Genomic DNA, 19528 nt, shown 5'->3' with positions numbered 1-19528 from the left:
TGAAAACGTGAAAATAAAATAAAAATAATGTAATAGAAAAGAAAATGAGAAAAAAAAATATTCAAATGGCTAGCGATAAATTTCAATTCCACTTCTTCTTATTTTTTTTTTGTTTTTTCTGTTATTATTTCAAGCCGCATTATATGATTGTCTTTTTTTTTTTTTTTGGACATAAGAACGCCTTTTTTTTTATGAAATACTCTCACTTTCTATTTAGTTAAAGAAGACTATGAATTTAATCAGTACACGAGGATCTTGTATATTAAAAACGCCAACAGCGAATTTTGTTTATATAAATAATCTAAATAAAATATTAAGAGAAAGTGAGAAAAAAATGAACAAAAGTTTTTGATTTTCTCTATTATATACGGAACAGAATAAAAGGTCGACTTAAACAATTCTTTTGTATTTTTATCAATTGCAAGTTTTGGGTCCACTAAACTTAGCAAAATGGTGACTATAATAGCAATTATTATGTATTAAATTTTTATTATAAACAGCTATGAAACTAAAAAATAAATAGAATATTTCTGAAATTTACGAAATCCATTTAAATTAAGAACTCAGACTTGATCGACTTTAACTATGTCTACAAGAATGTTTAAATAGCTTTTCATCGTTTACCATTTTTCGGCGGTAAGAGTAATGTAATAAATAAGAATATTATACACACAATATTAGACAGTCAAATACCGAACACATATTTAGAATATTAATTTCAAAAGAAAAGAGAGAAATAAGTTTACATACAAATACAAGACCATTTGAACCAGAAAAAGGCGAATGAAAAATTTCTTTTACGAAATAAGGAATGATATTGAAAAAAATTACGAATAAGTAAATATAAGAATAAAAATATAAGAAACAAAACAACAGGCTAAAAAAAAAACAATGACTAGACTCTAAGAGTAAATAAAATAAAAAAAAAGAGAAGGAAAATTAATAAGAATTTTGTAAAACAATGACAAATAAAGTGAAAAAAAGGATAAAGGCGTTAAAGATAAAAATATTCAAAAAGTTAAGATTAAATAAATGAGAAAATGGCTTGTTTTAAAAAAAAACAAAAAAATTAAGAAAAATTATTCAAAAAGAAAATAAGTGTCGCACAAACAAAGTTGTGATTTTTATGCTTCTTTTTCATTGAACTGCGGAAATTTTCACTATATCAAGTTGAATATGTTTTAATTATAGTTATTGAAATTTTAATATATTTTGCCACTATATAGAAACTGGAATACAATATTTTAATCATATGAGAATTTATACTCACTTTGCAAACAAATAATTTACCTCATAATAATTTTGCAACTCAGAATCAAAGTGCACGTTGAGTAAAACCAGCCAGATTCTTACAACAATATATATACGTTACTAGCACTAAAAGCATGACAATAACACAACATTACAATACTCGTATAACAACAATACGATAATACGAAAATAAAATTAAAATTATAGTTAAATTTTTAAAGCTCAAGTTCAATTATGATATACTGAAGATAACCATTTATATCATCAGTGTAAAATATGCTCATAGACCATACCATATACACCACAGAGTAAGAGCCTATATTGCTATAATATGAAATATATACCGAATATATCTAAGTATCAGGCTACCAAGCTCAGAGAGTAAATTAAAAATAATTTCCAAATTAATAAGAAAATCATAAGGAATTTTTGAAATACCATTAAGCTAATTCTGCAATTATCAAAGATGATAGGCAATAACTAACTTCATAAATTTTTTATAAAGAAGGATGAATTACAAAATTGCCTAATTTTATTTTTTTTTATAAAAATTAAATTAAGCAAAAATGATCACAATTTTTAAACAATAAAAAACGGTACAAGCAATAATTTTAAATTATTTGTACATAAAAAATAATTTATAGTTAATTAGCATAATAAAATTTCTTGTCGAGGAAATTTATAAATATTTTAATTTTTTTTACAAAAAAAATTCTCCTTAAAATTTTCTCCATTTTAAATCATCTTGGTTAAATAATTTACAAATATGTATACATTAATTTTATTCAAGAAAATATAGCATCAAAGTAACTAATATTTATTAATTATATTCTAGATCTAGATAATTTCAAAACAAAAGGACAACAAGCATAACCAATAATATGAAAGCAAAAATACAAAAAAAAATTTCCAATTCAAAGAATCAATCTATGTTTTAAAATAAAAGAGATAAAATTTCATTTATTCTAAGAAAATAATTAATATTAAAATTGTATGAAAAATGAAAATTTTTCTAAGAATTATTTGGAAAAATTATTCTTTGATTTATTTCTTATAATTTTTTTTCTGTTTCATTATTATTTGACAATACACGCAGACAAAAAAATATATAGACAGTCAAATCTAGATCATATCTAAAAAACATATCTAAAAGATCTTCTCAAACCAAATTCAATTCAAAAATATTCAGAATTTCAACTAGTTTCGCTAGTTTTTTGAATGGTATGCTTAAGCAAATTATTATTTAAATCTGATTATTTTTAAAACAATACAATTGCAACATAATAAATGCAGAAAGAAGCCTACAATAATTATTAATTCAGTTTATTTTTCCATTTAAGAAAGGAAAATTTTCCATTTTCAAGAAAGGAAAATAAATTTATTCTTGAAAAATTTGTTCTTTTAATTGCTTTATTCAAAAAATGTACACAATCTAAGATTTTTAAAGAATTTCTTTGCGTATGAATAAAAAATTCTATTTAAATTTTAATACATGACAAAATTTTATTGTACATATGTATGTATATATATGTGTATAAAAGAACTATATAATTCTAATACTAATATAATAGCAATTAAAAATTTCTGTACATTCAATTTAAAAAAAAAAAATTTATTTTTATTTTTACAGTGCAAAATTGATTTATTTTAAAACCCTGGAAAATTTGCATTTCAATTTAATTGCTTTTTATAGCATTTCAAATAAAAAGTAAACAACTTGTGTTATTTTTAATGTAAAATTTTACTGATGATCTTCAAATTGAGATGCACTTAAAAAATATTTTCATTTTCTTTTTTCTTTATTCAATAGTAGAATTAAAAATTATTTTTCCACTTCAATTTTTTTCATATAATATATTTTTTTTTTGTTCTTTTAAATTTCTTCTTTACTTTTAAATTTAGCATCAATTAAAACAATTAAGATTATATTGCTTAAAGAAAATTACACATATGTATAAATGTAATGTATATGTAGACAAGTAGGTTAAAATTATAAATGACCTTTTGAAAATTATATAGATTGTATATGTGTGTGATCTTAATAAATTAATTGAAAAATTGGATTTATGTATTTTACCAAAAACAGATATTTTCTCTTGTTCTACATTGGATTTTGATGGTCATCATAAAGAAGGTCATATATATTACCTTGTATGCATACCATAATAATTTATTGTAAATATTAATTATATTTGTGTTATTTAATTAATATTTAATTTAACAAAAAAAAAATTAATTTTTTAGGCAAACATCTCTTTTATGTAATCATATAATATATTTGAATTAATTTATCAATGAGAAATGAATCGAAAAAATAATTTATGAGAAAATTTCAAATTAAATTTTATAAATAATGCTCATACGTAATTTTTCAATTTTTATTAATTATTAATTAATTAAAAAAAAACGATTACATCAGTGAAAAAACATTTGTATATTGTGTAAACGCGGTTAATTATCGATTATAATAACTGCATGGTGACACTGAAATTTGGCAACGAATTAGTCAAAATCTGAAATAATAACACCTCTTAACCGTGTCTTTTCTTTTTCCAATAAATTTTAAGAATCAATAGATATTTACATCTAAAAATCTGATAATAAATAATGCAAAATAAAAACTTCATTTATTTAAAACATTAATTATTTTCGGCTCCCACATGCTTTAATAGAAAAGAAATTTTCTATAACTGAAGTAACGCTGTTGTAAGTTTTATTAAATATTTCAAAATTCAAAATTCTCATACCCGTTTTTAAAGAATTTTCATAATTGACTCTTATATAGCAACCGGAACATATTTAAAATTATTTAAAATTTAAATACTTTATTAAACCTGATATTAAGAAAATATTTTCTTTATCTAATGTATATTGTTGCTACAATATCATATTTGTATATGTACATAAATTACAAAGTTCATTTTAGCAAAAAAGCAATAAAATTTCTTTTTGTACGCTAAGATCGTATTACAGAGTCCTTAACATTAAGCTAATTTACTGTATACGTTTACGAACGATTAGTAACAGGAATATACCAACATATGTATATACAAATACACTACGTATACCAGTGTAATATTTAAAAATACCTTTAGAGGAAAAGTAAGATCAAAGTAAACTTAATTAAAACCACAGGCATGCTTTCCAGCAGGACTTTCTTTCTTTCTTTTTTTTTTCATAAACTTTAAAGAAACTATTAAAATTTCTTTTGAAAAATTTTTCTCTTTTAGTTTTGTTTTTTTTGAGATTTTGTAGTTTTGTGATTTTTTTTTTCTGCTTTTTGTTTAAGAAAAAAACTTTCATTTTTATTTTATAATGAAGAATCCTTGAAGTAAAAACAATAAAATTGTTTGATTACACATATATGTATGTAAAATATTCATTTGTTTGTTTGTTTATATATATATGCTTGCACAAAATAATATTCTTATTTATTCAGTTTTTTTTTAAATAAATAAATAAATAGTATTTCATATTGTTTTATGCAAGTATATATGTGCATACATAGTTTATTTGCTTCAATTTATAAGTGCATGAATTTTAAATTGTGTACTGTTTTTAACTTTAGTTATTTTAAACTTTTAAAAATATTTTCAATTATTTTTTGCAAAAATACACGTAATTCTGCAATGATCTTTTGAGTTTTAAAGTTAAAATTGTACTTGATATATCATTATTTACGCTCTAGAAACTTTAAATACTTTACTTGAATATTTATATGTGCCATCAACAAATAATTTTTTTTTATCAATGACATCAATAGTTCCTTTTTAAAATTTCAATATTAAAGTAAATGTTACAAATATAAAGGAAGGAACCATAAAATGTAACAAGACACACATTCGGAAATGTAAGTTGAAAATAATGAGTTTAATATAATACCACAGATTTTCATTTCGGATACTCGAGTTTTTGCTACTTCAATTAAATTTAACTATTGAGATTTAATTCTTGAACGCCTAAACTATTTGTCACTCAAATTTAGTCACTATTATCCTTTTCTTTCCGAAAAAGTCTTAAGACTTCCGAAAATGTTTTCCTACTCTTGCTTCCCAATATCTCACGCTTGATTAGAAGAGCATATAGCATATAAAGAACTGCATATTCATATTACAGAAAACAATTTTCAATTGAAATGCAATTTTCAATGAGAAATAAAAAAATAGATGATTAAATTATCTTCAGTTGATTAATATAAAAATATTTAAAAACGAATTTAAACAACTTTTTAATATTAATAGAACGGCTTTTGTGTCAGCAGTGTATCAGTCAGCACCATAACCGACGGTAACATTTTGTAATTAAAAATTATTTGACAAAATATTCAATTACAAAGCTTATGATTAGAAGAACAATAATTTGAAGCTATATTGATTTAAAATATTAAGTTATTTGAAAACTTCCTCAAAATGAAAAATTTTTATATTTAAGCAAGCCTTCATCAGAATTTCATTTTGTTATACGTTTTATATTTTATAAATGAAATACATTTGAGTTCAAAATTTAACATTAAAAATTGTAAATTTAGATAAAAATTTTTCCGAAATATTCTTTCCCTTTTTTGTTAGAAAGACAGGAATTATTTTTGTGAGATTCTGAAATTGCAGTTTTATATGTCCTATATCTGCATTCCATTCGATTTTGTCAACTATTTTTTTAAAATACCTAGTATTCAAATTTTAATAAACAAACAGTGTATTTCCAAATTATTACGTCTACATTAAAATTTTTTGATTTTTATGATTTTCTATATTACCAAGACTTTATAATGACGAGTGAAATAAATCTTATATAATTTATGAATTGCTTTCAATATAACTTTAAGAAAAAACCTTAATTTAATTTACATAATTTTGTTATTTTGAAGGAAATTTTTTTATGTTCTTAATATTACATAATTAATTTTTAAAAAATTACAAAATTAAAAATTTCTACCAATATAATAAAATAGTTTTACATAACAGATATTTATGTACTATGGATAAAATTGTAAACATTTTTATATAATAGCGGTCATAAATTAAAATATTAAAAATATTTATATAAAATTTAAGATTATAATTAATTTAATTAATTGAATTTCAATATTTAATAAAAAATTAATAAAATTTCAGATTATTTTTCCGAAATTTTATTTACAAAAAATGTTTTTTTTTATTTTAATTCATTTTAATTTCATTCAATTGCCATAGGGAATATTATAAAATTTTTTCAAAATAAAAACTCCAGGAATATTGCAAAAATGTATGATTTCTAAGAAATAGAAGGTAATTGTAGAACTGAATTAGAAATTCTCATTCTTATAATATAAAATATAAAAATTTTAGTTTTGATATTTTATATGAAGTTTTTTGCAAACATTTTATTTAAACAAGAAAAATTTTAATTTTTAAAAAAATTTACTAAATTTTCAGAATTTAGATTAATTGCCTTATATTTCTTAAAATATATAATTTTCCCTATATATGTAGCATATTTTTTCATATTATACACACAGATTCATATACATAATATATTTGCAACAAATACATATTTACAATATATGTATACAAAAATATTCAACAGGTTATAATTTCCTTTTTTTTTTCATTATTATTCTTAACAAATTTTTATAGTGAAAAGGACATGTTGAAAAAAATATTGTTAAAAAAAAAATTTCCTTCAAATAACTTAAACAAAAAAAAATAATTATTTGAAAAAATTTAAATTAATTAAAAAAATAATAATACAAAATTTTTTTATAAAAATTTACCATAAAAAATTTAATTTTTTGTTTTTTTAATTTTGCTAAATATTTTGTTAATTAAATTCAATCTGATCCCTTATTACGTATAATATTTTTGGCAGTTCTTTATCTATTATTTAATAATTAATTTTATATTGAAACGGTAACTTAAATAAGTATTGTTTTTTAAAGATTACAATTTTTTTTTTGATAACGATAATAATATTAAATTAAATATAATTATTAAGAAGTAAATTTATACATGCCATAAAGAAAATATTATAATTGTTATATTTATTAAAATAGAATTTGAAAATAGTAAAATATTTTCCATGTTTTAATTGTATATGATGAAAATTTTTTAATTTAGATGAAATTTATAATATAGAATTTTAATTTTTATTTGTATTATTATAATTTTTAATATTAGTTGTGCAATTAATAATAATTTTTTTTTCTTTATCAGTTTTATTAAAGTTATCCTTCCTTTTTTTTTCTTTTTAAATGAATTGACACTTGTGTTACATACAATAATATTTAATAATATATAATATATTTAGGTTATTAACATGAAGATAAATAATTTTATGATAAATACAGTATGCAAATAATATCACAAATATTTAATTAAATTGTACAACAACTCCAATAACTATAATTATTTATTTTTTAATACATATATTATTGTACATTTTCTCTTTCATTTTAAAAATATTTAATACTATAATAAAATATTTATTCACTTAAAAGAAAATAATTAAGAAATTAAAGAAATATTTTTTTTTAAATCACTACCAAATATTTAAATATCAATTAAATATACTTAAGTATTTACTTATATGAAAACTGATATGATCACTTTTTAATTCATGAAATTTTTAATATAGAAAAATTAGAAGAAAAAAATGCTTATATTATTATACAAGAGTTTAAAATTAAAATGCAAAAACTACTTTTTTAAAAAACAAAAAATTCTTTTAATTTTTTTTCAAATCCTTGTTTTTATACAAGATAATATACGAGAATTATATTAAATTTTTCTTTTATTTTATAAATTTAACAAATTAATATTGAAAATTCCCGGAAAAATCATAAAAAATTGTATTTTTATTTTTTATATCGCTTCTAATATTTTATAATATATTAATTTTTGTTTTTATTTATTAATATTTTTTTATATATTTTTGGATTATATTGTAAAAGTTTCCAATTGAAAATGAGCCTGATTTTATATTATACACCGTTTTTATATAAAAAAAAAAAAAACAATTTTTAAAGAATATAATTTATTTATTTAGTATATAATATAAAAAGTATATAATACGAAAAAGTATATAATATACACAATCATATGTGTAATTTGTTTATATTATATATACATAGACACAAATAGAAGGATAGGGAAAAAATATATTTGTATATAAGGAAAAAAATTTTTTTTTATATTTTTGTAAACTCAAGAAAAATTTTATTATGTATTTAAGGATTATATTATATATTAATATTTTTATATAAATACAATATAATTGTATGTGTATATGTATTTCTCTTATTATAGAAATTTAGAAAAATATTTTTAATACACACTACTCTTTTTTAATGTTATACATACTACACCAGCCAAACAAAATAATTGTTGTAAATACAAATATTATTGCACATGTAATTGTTATATTCTCTCAAAATTTTACTCAAAATGAAAAAGAGAAAAAGAGAAAATTTTTAAAAACTTATTTTTAAATTTTATTCTCACAAAAAAAAAATTTATATTAACAGTAGTATTAGTAAGTAGATGTTATAATATACAGTATGCACAACAAAAACAAAATTTAATATTATATTTTATAAAGTTTTTTTGTAAGTGTTAAAGTTATTTTGTATTTTAAAATATAAATATTTCTTAGTTTTCTTTTTTATACTTATATACAAGGAAAATTATTTTCCATACTATGATTTTGTATAAAATTTTTATAAAAAAAATTTTTTTTTATATTATTTACATTTTTTTATTATTACTATTACTAATTAAATATTATAATAAATTGTAAGTTTATATTTTTTAAATTAAAATTATTTTAAATTTCTTTCTTCCCATTTTTAAAATTTTATCTACAGCAATATGATTTTCATTAAATTTTTGTTTTTATCTTCTTATTTTTTTTAATATATAATTTGAACATTTAATAATTTTTTTAAATATAATATACAAATAACATATGTTATTTTTTTTTTAATTATTTTAATTTCACATTTATATTGAATATTTATTTGTAAGTTAATATACACACAAAAAAAAAATTTTAATACATATATATAGGTAAATTATACAACTATAGTTTTATATTAATTTTAAATTACTTTGTTTTTTTTTTTTATTCTTTAAATTTCTGTTATCTGTAACACAAAATAATTTAACACAAATACGAACACAATATGTTAAAAATAAATTTTATTTTAATGTCCTTTTTTTTTTATTTTGTTATTGTATTTTGTGTAATTATTGTATAATGTTATACTACAAGAATTTTTCTTTTAAATATAACACAATATATATAATGTTATGCACATAATGGTAAAATAGGTTCCAGGTTCAGGATGTTCACTAAAGAATATTCAGTAATAAATATTATAGATATATATTTATATCTATATAAATTTTTATATTAGAAAATATCTAGTCATACATGTTATATATGAAGATATTATATTGATGTAGTAATATCTGCTTTTTTTCACTACGAAGGATTGAGAAGAAAAAAAAATAGGTAGCTACTTCTTTTGCGAAAAAAGAAATTTTTTTCGTTCTTTTAATTGTAATTAACTTTGATTTTTTTTAATTTTTATAATTTTTTTTTTTCCTTTTTGTTATTACCAATTATTTTGTAATTATTTATAATTAGATTTTAAATTTTTTATTTATTAATAATATAATTATTATAGTTTTCTCACAATATTGATTATAATGTGAGATCGTATTTTTCGAATTAAAATTTTTTTATAATAGTTCAGGAAAATAAACTTTAATGGAATTATTTAAATAAATATTAATTATGAGTGGAAAATATAACAGTTTTAATAGAGAAATTATAAAACTTAATATTATTTTTTTTATTATTATTTTAGATATCACCAAATAATTAAGGAATTAGAAAAACTTAGAGGTTTCTTTTTAAAAAAATATATTAAATAATATTAAATAAATATATATATATATATATATATAATTATGATTATACGTAAATATACGAATATATAACAGTAGTAAGAAAAAGGAGAAGAAAAAAAAAATTATTGAGATACACGGCGCAAAAAAAAGTTAGATATATTTTTTCTTTTTTTTTTTTTGGGTATTTAAACCACACGAGATTTGTTCGTCGACTAGAAAGAAATTTTTCATTAAAGAGTGTTTCAACCGAATCACTTTTACTTCTTTTTTGTTTTTCATTTTTCATCCCTTCGTTTTGCTCTGGTCATAGTTATTGTCTCATACATACACAAATACTAAAAAAAAAGTATTTTTAAATTTTTTTTTTTGTATTATCTTCTATTAAGTTTGTTTTCTCTCTCATTTTATACTCATTCTCAATAATTATTATAATAGATAACAGTACTGTAATATTTTAGTGTTTATTTAACTTTTCATAGTATAAGAACTTTCTCAATTTTGTTGAAGAAAATATCACAATGACATAATACATTTTTATAAGTAAAAACAACAATAACAAAATTAAAAAACTGGCATTGTATGGGAAAAACAAAAAAAAAAATTTTTTTTTGAAACATTTTTGTTTCTATTTAATTTTTCTATTCACACACACGCATTAAAATACACATAAGTTAAAACATTAAATATAACATTTTTATTAGTTTATTTGGTTGAGAGATTAAAAAAGAAAATTATGTATTTTTTTTTCTCATTTTCATATTGAACTAAAGATACATTGGTGGTGCTGTCTACACGTTCAGTGAATTCAGTTTGTTTCCACTGAATTTCCATGCATGTATAGTTGTTTGAATAGAATAAAATAATTAAAATTAACTTGTCGTCAGTTTTACAGTGTTTTCCACTCCCATTTCAATTTCTTTGATTTTCATAAATAACATTTCTAATATTAACATCCAGTTTCAAAATAAAATTATATTTATTAAAATGAAAATTGTTTACAAATTTGAAAAATTTTTTATTTAAGTATTATTTCCACTTGTATCTCCAAGTGAACTTATATAGGCACCCCATATTTTTATAGAACTGAAACAGTTCAAATCTAATTTAACCTGTAACCAGCGCCATTCTGTAATTTTTTTAATTTTAAAAAATTTATACAGGTAAAATATTAAATCAACATAGACTATTATCTTGTAAACAGCACTACAAAGTGCGTCGTGAATTGTGATACACGCATCGTACATACATTTACAATTTTTTTGACATAAAGAAGTATGTATATCAATTTGATTTTTAACAAGGAAAACCAATATGAGAGAAAAATTCTCTCTTTTTCGTTCTCCCTCTCTCTCATATAAGGTGAAAATTTTGCAATACTTATGTAAAATTTTACATAATAAATTATAACGAGAAATAATAGTTGTTTGAGAGCGATTCGATAGAAGACGAAGAAATTTTTCGTTGATATTAAAATTCAACACAAAAACAAAGAAACAACAAAAGATAATAAAATGCGAAAAAAACTAAACGCCATATGAATTCAAATAATAAAAAAAACTGATAAGGAAAAATTATTTTACATTGTTATCATTTATAGAAAAAATTACGGAAGCATAATGTTTGCGTTTCTTTTAGAGGATTATTACACGCCACAATAACTTGGATCTTTATTAACAGCATATTGCAAATGCAATGTCTTTTGCTACGAGGGAAAAAAATTTGTTATATAGGAGTTAAAAAATTAATCTAACAATTTAAATATTTTTAAGAAAAAATTTTTTGATTTCCATAGAAGAGTTTTTGTAAAAATTTTATTTTGTTTAATTCTATAAAGTCAAACGCATATGTATCATTAAAATTTTGTAAACTAATAATATAAATAATATTTTTTAATGCGTATAATGTGTAAACTAATTAAATAAATTTTTGATTTTAATATCAGACAGAACAGAATTGCTTATACAATTATAGGTGTTTAATATACCCATAAAATAAAACACATGTAAACTAACCATATGATTTTTATACCAATTTTTTCTCTCATTTCCTTTGCTCTTGTTTACGATTTTTTATCAACTTGATTTACATGTTTCCTACACTAATACATACAATTCTACGCATATTTTCTTCTATTTAAAATTAATTACAATTCACTCTCTTATCCTTAACGAAAAAAAAAATTTTTCATTATTATTATTAGAAAATTCTCAAATTCTCTATTTAAAAATTCTCTCAAATTTTCGTGCTTTACTAATACATATAGAATTTACTGATAAGAGTGTAAACAAACTGAAAAATTTCAATAACAATCAGTGTTACCAATGTTGTTTGAGTTGCAAAAAATAAAATTTTTTTTTATTTTTTGAAAAACACGTGGTTAGTTTTCTTTATAATATCAGAAATGTTCAATAAATTTTTCTCTAGTCATGGAATCTTCCATTATAAGTTCAATATACATAAAATATATATTCATATACATATGTACAAACATATAAAAATTTTTTCGCCTTTTTCAAGGATTTTCATAGGACTTTGTTTTGTTTTTTATCATAGGATATCCGATCTAAAAATAAAACTAAAAATCTTATTTGAATACATGCCAGTTAATGTTGTATTTTTTATTTTATATACATAATTTAGGTATATATGTGCATATATATATATATACATTTATATTGATAATTTTTCAATAAAAATAAATCGAAGATTGTAATATTTTTATATACTTATTTTGTTATACATTATTTGAAATATGTGCGTACACATATACATATGTATTTGAGTATGTAAATAATATGTAAGTCATACAATTTTATGTGTTGTATATTGCCCTCAAACAACACATTTTTATAATAATAAAGTTAAAGTTACATACATACACATACACGTTATTTTGTTGTTTTTGATTGATAGGTCTGCTTTTGAAATAAACATTGAAATCATTTTTTTTTCTTTTACTTTTCCTTATTTTGAATATATTTTGGTATGTAAATAAAAAAAAAAAAACAGTGAAATCATTATTATTCTAAATAAAAATGTAAAATAACAAAAGTAAAATTGTGAAAACACGAAAAAAAAGAGATTTTATTTTTTTTTTCTCCATTTATATTTTAATACGGAAAAATTGTATGACAATTTCATATTTTGTATTATCAAATGATTATTAACACAGAGAAAAATATTACAGACATTTGACAACAATCTCTATCGAAATATTGTATAATATGTAAAATATTACAAAAATAAAAATATTGTACTTTAATTTTTGGTGTAATTTCGTAGTTTTTAATTTTGTCTTTAAACTGAATGCGTGTCTTTGGATATAGTTTCTTATATTCTATTACATCAGCTATAATATGATAAAACCATATAGCTAAAAAAGAGTGTCCTCCTTTCTTACAATATCATTCTTTTGGAAGTTAAAAATTTAAACTTATTTGTTTAAAAAATCAGAGCTTATTTGAATATCTATAAAAACTATTTAAAAATTTTATTCAAAATGTAAAATTTCATTTATAGGTAAATAGTTTTATTAACTAATAAAGTTATATAAACTATTATACTGCAACGAATATTTTGACTAATATATATGTACACACTTTCTTCTGTATTTTTACGATTTTTTAAATTCAATGAGTTTAACAATAATTTTTTTTTTCAGTGTATTATAAATGCATTTTATTTTTATATTGTACAATACGCGTAAATGAAAGTAAATATTATAATGATTGATTACTTGATAATATATAAAAGAATTTGATTAGAAAACTCAATAAAAATATACAAAAGGATGAAAAGATTCTTTTTTCTCTTACAAATGAAAAAAATTATATAATATGTTTGTAAATAAATTATACAAGCATATATGTGTGCTGTTACTTTGCAATATTAAAATATTATAAATGAAAAATATATAGTTAAGGAAAAAAGTAAGAAAATAGTTAGACAAGATTAATATTGCCTATGATAATAATTTTGTTATTAACGCATATATTACTTTATAGAAAAAAACATTGCTTTGTTCCGGGATTCATATATTTTCTTAATACTTTTCTCTACGCTTTGGATAGCACTTAATATTTTTTTTAACATTGACAAGTTCCACAGAAAAAGTTTGAATTAACCTTTAATCGACGAGGTGGTAGTAAATTTTACACCTTTAGCTTTTCCATTTGTAATTACTTCCTTGTATTTTTCTCACACCCTTTCGTATTCTCAGCAGCTTCTTTCTATTTTATGCTGTCTTACTCAAAGTTAAATTTGTTATCATTAACGTAGAAGTTGGAAGAGAGGTGTAATAATTAATACCAACTCGACTAATTTTATAAGAATCTTACTTTAAACGTTAAGTAACAAAATTCGTAAGATATTAGTAAACAAAGGTAAGTAAAGTAAACAAAGGTAGATTAATGCCGAATATATTTTATTAGAAAAGGTTTACCAAGAGAAAAATTTTTTCCGAAGTAACAAAATTTACGAAACCTATGCTTAATATTTAGTATTTTGTAATTTTAATCTTTATCTGAAAATTTGTCTGATAACTTTTGGACAAAGTTATTAAAATTTGTGATTTAGTGCTCTAGCCTGATGATGAATACTGAGTGCAGTATTTTAGTATGTTAGCCAAAATGACATTTCATTTTCAATTTAATGATATTTATCAATACCATATGGTTAATTATTTAATATATTTCCTAAATTAAAAACTATTTCTCTTACATTAATTTTATTAAATATTTATTTTTTTTTTTGACTATTCTTATCTTTGATTATTCTCCAAATCAAAACAGGAAAACAATAAAAATATAAAAAACAAAAACACTGTTATCGTACGAAAAACAAAACAAAAAATTTATCTATTGACAAAAACGAATTACCAAAAAAATCAGCAAAAAAAAAATTCATTTATATTTTCTTTTTATTATTCCAGCATAAGAGAACCATCATAAAATATGTAAAATTTGGCAAAATACATAGACACGTGTTAAAAAAGGAACACATAACACTAATTTTATTAATTTTACTCAATTTTTTATTTCTGTTGCGCGCACAAAATATAACAACAAATACTTAAGTATAACGTTTTCAATATAAAAAAATATTTAATTGGAATTTAATTAGAATGTCTACAGTTTCTTTAAGAATGCTTTACGATAAATAAAATATTTAGGAAATTATTAAAATAAAAATAAGTTAATTATTGTATAAAGCATATGTACATACATATGTATAAGCAGATATAATTTAAAATATCTGGACAAAAATTTGGTAATTTAAAAATTTCATAAATTTTTTTTCATTGTTAAATTTTTATCGCACAAATCATGCGCTTATTTATTATTCTTAAAATCTTAAAGATTCATTTTAAAGAAAGAAAATAAGAAAATAAAAATTTTGTGAATTCTATTGAAATTAAAAAATTCCATTAACAATTTAAAAGTCCATTTTGAAAATATCAACATAATCACGCTATTTTTCTTATATTCACACATATTTTGATTTCTTTTGAAATCACAAAAAAAATTCCACAAAATAAGTAAAAATAAAGAAAACTGATTCATTCATTTCAGAAAAATAACTGATTTTTAAGAAAAAAAAAGAGGTGCTAAAAAATTAATAAATATTTATTAAATTTTTTATTTTATAAAAATAAATTTTTCATAATCACTTATTTATAATTTAACAATGGTGAATCACACTAATTTACGTAAAAAAATGATTTTATTCAATGCGTGGCATTTCCTTTTGGAATTTACGTATATGCATATATGTACATATATAAAAAATTTTTATAACAAAATAACATAAAAATTTTTGTTTTTGAATAAAGGCTTTACAGATTCTGAACAAACCCGCAAAAAGTAGATACATACATATTTATAAAGTAATATATGCAAGCTATTGTGAATTAAAAATATTATGAAGAAAGAAATAATTTAATAAAATTGTTTTAGAAAAAATTCTTCGAAACATATAGGAATACAAAACATAAGATATTTCCTTTGTGTATGTTGAGTATTCGAAAATAATTTTATATTTGATAGACTAAGCAAATAGATGTTTACGGTACCATGGTAAAAACAGTTCGAAATAAAATTCCGTACTATCGTAATATAGAAATAAAATTTGAATGTTGTATCGATAGTTCTCACGTGCTTATAATCTATATATTTAGTAACTACAAGTATTCCAAATTTTTAAAAGAATAAGTTTAAGAAGAATAATGAATTGAAATTACATGTTTGTATAATATGTAGAGAAATAATTAATCTCTTGAAAAAAAGGCAAAAGTTCAAAATATCATTTAAATATTTTTAGGTAATTTTAAATTTTCTTAAAAATATTTAAGTTTTCCGTCTTACCCATATATGAACCATCACTGGACCCTACCTGACGATGGTTTATCTGAAAAGAATGGGCAAGACGGAGGCCGACGTCTCTTATCTTTGCCTGGAAGAGGAAAAAATGTTCGTGCTCTTATTGTGTGTGAATGCGAAAGGATGACTTGCCTACGGCTGAAATGCTTCAGAAGAAGCATTCTGAAGCTGATATAGGTCCCGCCGATTTAGGTGGCTCCTATACTGCAATTTGTCAGGGGCCTAGATATAGTGCTAATGTAGGCGAGGTAGGGAATCAGCTAATGTAGGCGAGGATGGGCCTTGGTCCCTTATGGTGAATCAGTAAATTTATTATATTTATTTTTAATATTCATTTCAAATTCAATTTTAATTTCTTAATAAATATTTCCGTTTATAACTAAAATACAAAAAAAAAATTTTGTACAGACAATTATTCCTGTAAACAAAAAATAATACACTAATAACCAAATGTAAAATCTTATAAAATCATCAGAATTCCCGTTTTCTTTGGAAATGAGAACATGTTTAAAAAAATTTTGACATTTTAAAGTGACATATTTACAAATACATATAGTTAGTTATGTATGTTCATCCAATGTCTACATCGCACAGAAATAAACGCGTGCAAAGTAATAATAACTTAAAAGATAAATATACTTGTATAAAGCTCGGTTCAAAGCATCTTTACAGGCATTTGCTTAATAAATTATCAATTTGTTTTAATTAAAACACTATCAAAAACTAATATAAATTTTTAGAATTTTCAAACTAAAATTATACTTTGAAAGATAATATAAATCTTTAAATCAAATAATCAAATTCCAAAATAACACACGCACTTTAAATAAATGTAAAATTTATAATACCCAATACCTTTCCAATATATCGTGCAGGAATTATAAGAAAAAAATTCATAGGAAAGGAATTTTTTAGAAAATATATACAAATACTTAGTAAAACATCCTGAGATCTAAATTAAATGCAAAAAAAAAAAAATTCTTTTAACAATTTCATTTTGATATTTTATTCTTGAATACATACATATGTACATACTTCTCTTTCATTCAGAATGCTTGAAAAATTTTAATACACCTACACACACAATACAATACCACTCTCAAATTTTTATTAAAAAAATATAATCTACATTCTAAGATTGTGCCTATTTCACAATTTTCAAATATTTTTTTTTATTGAATTTCACTTTAATTTTAAGTATTTTCTTTTCGAATTTTCTTTAAATCTTAGTGTTGTTAAAGAAGAAAATATTTACAAGTATGTAGTATATAGAAATTTAAATTTAATTTTTAATTTATTTGTGATTTTTTTCTCATGAAATTTTTATAATTTTGCAAATATGTGAACCTACATATATTATTATATACACATACATAACATTTTGATTTTACAGAATTTTGATTTCGAAAATATTTAATTATTTTGATTTTAATAATTTTCACTTAAATAGTTTTTCATTTTCAAGCTCCAATTCTTCAAAATTTTATAGATCATTAAATAATTTTAATTAAATAAAATTGTGAATATATAATTGTTTATTCAAGGTTATATACAATGTAAGCATACAACACATTTAAATACAAATTAAATTAAGTAGTTTGTATTTATTATCAGAAATAAGTTCTTAATTAAAATAGAAAAATTAAATATATACATGGAAAAAAATTAGTAATGACGAAGTTATTCAAATGAAAATTTATTAATAATTACGATTTTGTTTATTAATTAAAGTTAATAAATTTTTTGAAATAATAGTTTGGTAGACTGTTAAAATAAATCTAATTTAGAGAATTTTTGCACTCCCTATTCTTATATTAACACAGATTCCATAATTTCAAATTCCATAAAAGTTTCAAAACGACGCTCATAAGATGTGATTGGTAAATTAACTTCTAAATTGGAGTCAAGCATATAGTCATTAAATAAAACTCCAAATAAGAAGATACAATTTTACTTGAAATACAATGTTATTTGAAATTATTGTTCAATGAAATCTTTTTGAAGTTATAATAAGGAATAATTGCCCAAAAACCTGCAATCTTCATACTTGTTTAATAATGGATCATTAAATTTTGCAGTGCAAGTTTAAAACTGACAATAAATTTGACATGGGCTTTAATAAACATTAAAACAAACAGTCCAAAACAAAATACATAACAGGATTATTGAACCCTATTGAGGTTACAAAAATTTTAATTTTTCATTTTGTTATTGTAATCAATATTCTTCTAACATTTCTTATAATTCTAAATGTTATTCTAAAAGGTCAAAATATAAGTTTTTATTATAATTTATTCAAACAAAAAAAAAAAATATTGTTTCAAATTTTGGATGGTAATCAAAAAATATTCACCCTTTCTACCTGCCACTGTGAATTAACAATAAAAACACATGTATGTTTATATGTACATATATAAAATATTTTCATATGCCTTAATAATTTTTTCTTCCTTAATTTATAAACTTTCAAAAGCAACACTCCATTCCATTCAACAAATTTATAACGTAATTTCGAATAAAATCAACTAATAATTGGTCTGTTATAAAGCTAATCAAATATTATAAAAAATAATAATTATTTAAGAATAATAAAAAATTTACAAAGTATACTGGATAAACAAATAGGTTGACATAAAACAAAAAAAAAAACAATAAAAACATAAACTTGTAACAAAACGGAAATAAGATGAGACCAAAATAAAGAAAAACAGGAAGGCAACAATAAGCATTAAAAAAAAAAACTTAAAATAGAAGTCCTCTAAATATTGAAAAAAATTAACTGAGAAGCCAACAAAATGGAAAATTTACGTCGTTCCTTTTTTCTTTTTTTTTTTATTTCCACATTGTTTTTCTTTCTCTTTCTTTCTCTGTCTTTTCTTTTCTTTGACCTATTTGAAAGGATATGAGCAACGAAAGGACAAACATATGGTTTATAAAAATAATAATGGTTATAACAATAAAAATTTTTATAAAGGTGACTAATAAAAACAATAAAAAACAAAATACCAA

Source organism: Condylostylus longicornis, unplaced genomic scaffold (genome assembly GCF_029603195.1).
Source record: "Condylostylus longicornis isolate FDR11 unplaced genomic scaffold, ASM2960319v2 ptg000145l, whole genome shotgun sequence".
NCBI classification, from domain to species: Eukaryota; Metazoa; Arthropoda; class Insecta; order Diptera; family Dolichopodidae; genus Condylostylus; species Condylostylus longicornis.
The sequence above is the reverse complement of the archived record's forward strand: the minus strand, read 5'-3'. Positions refer to the sequence as shown.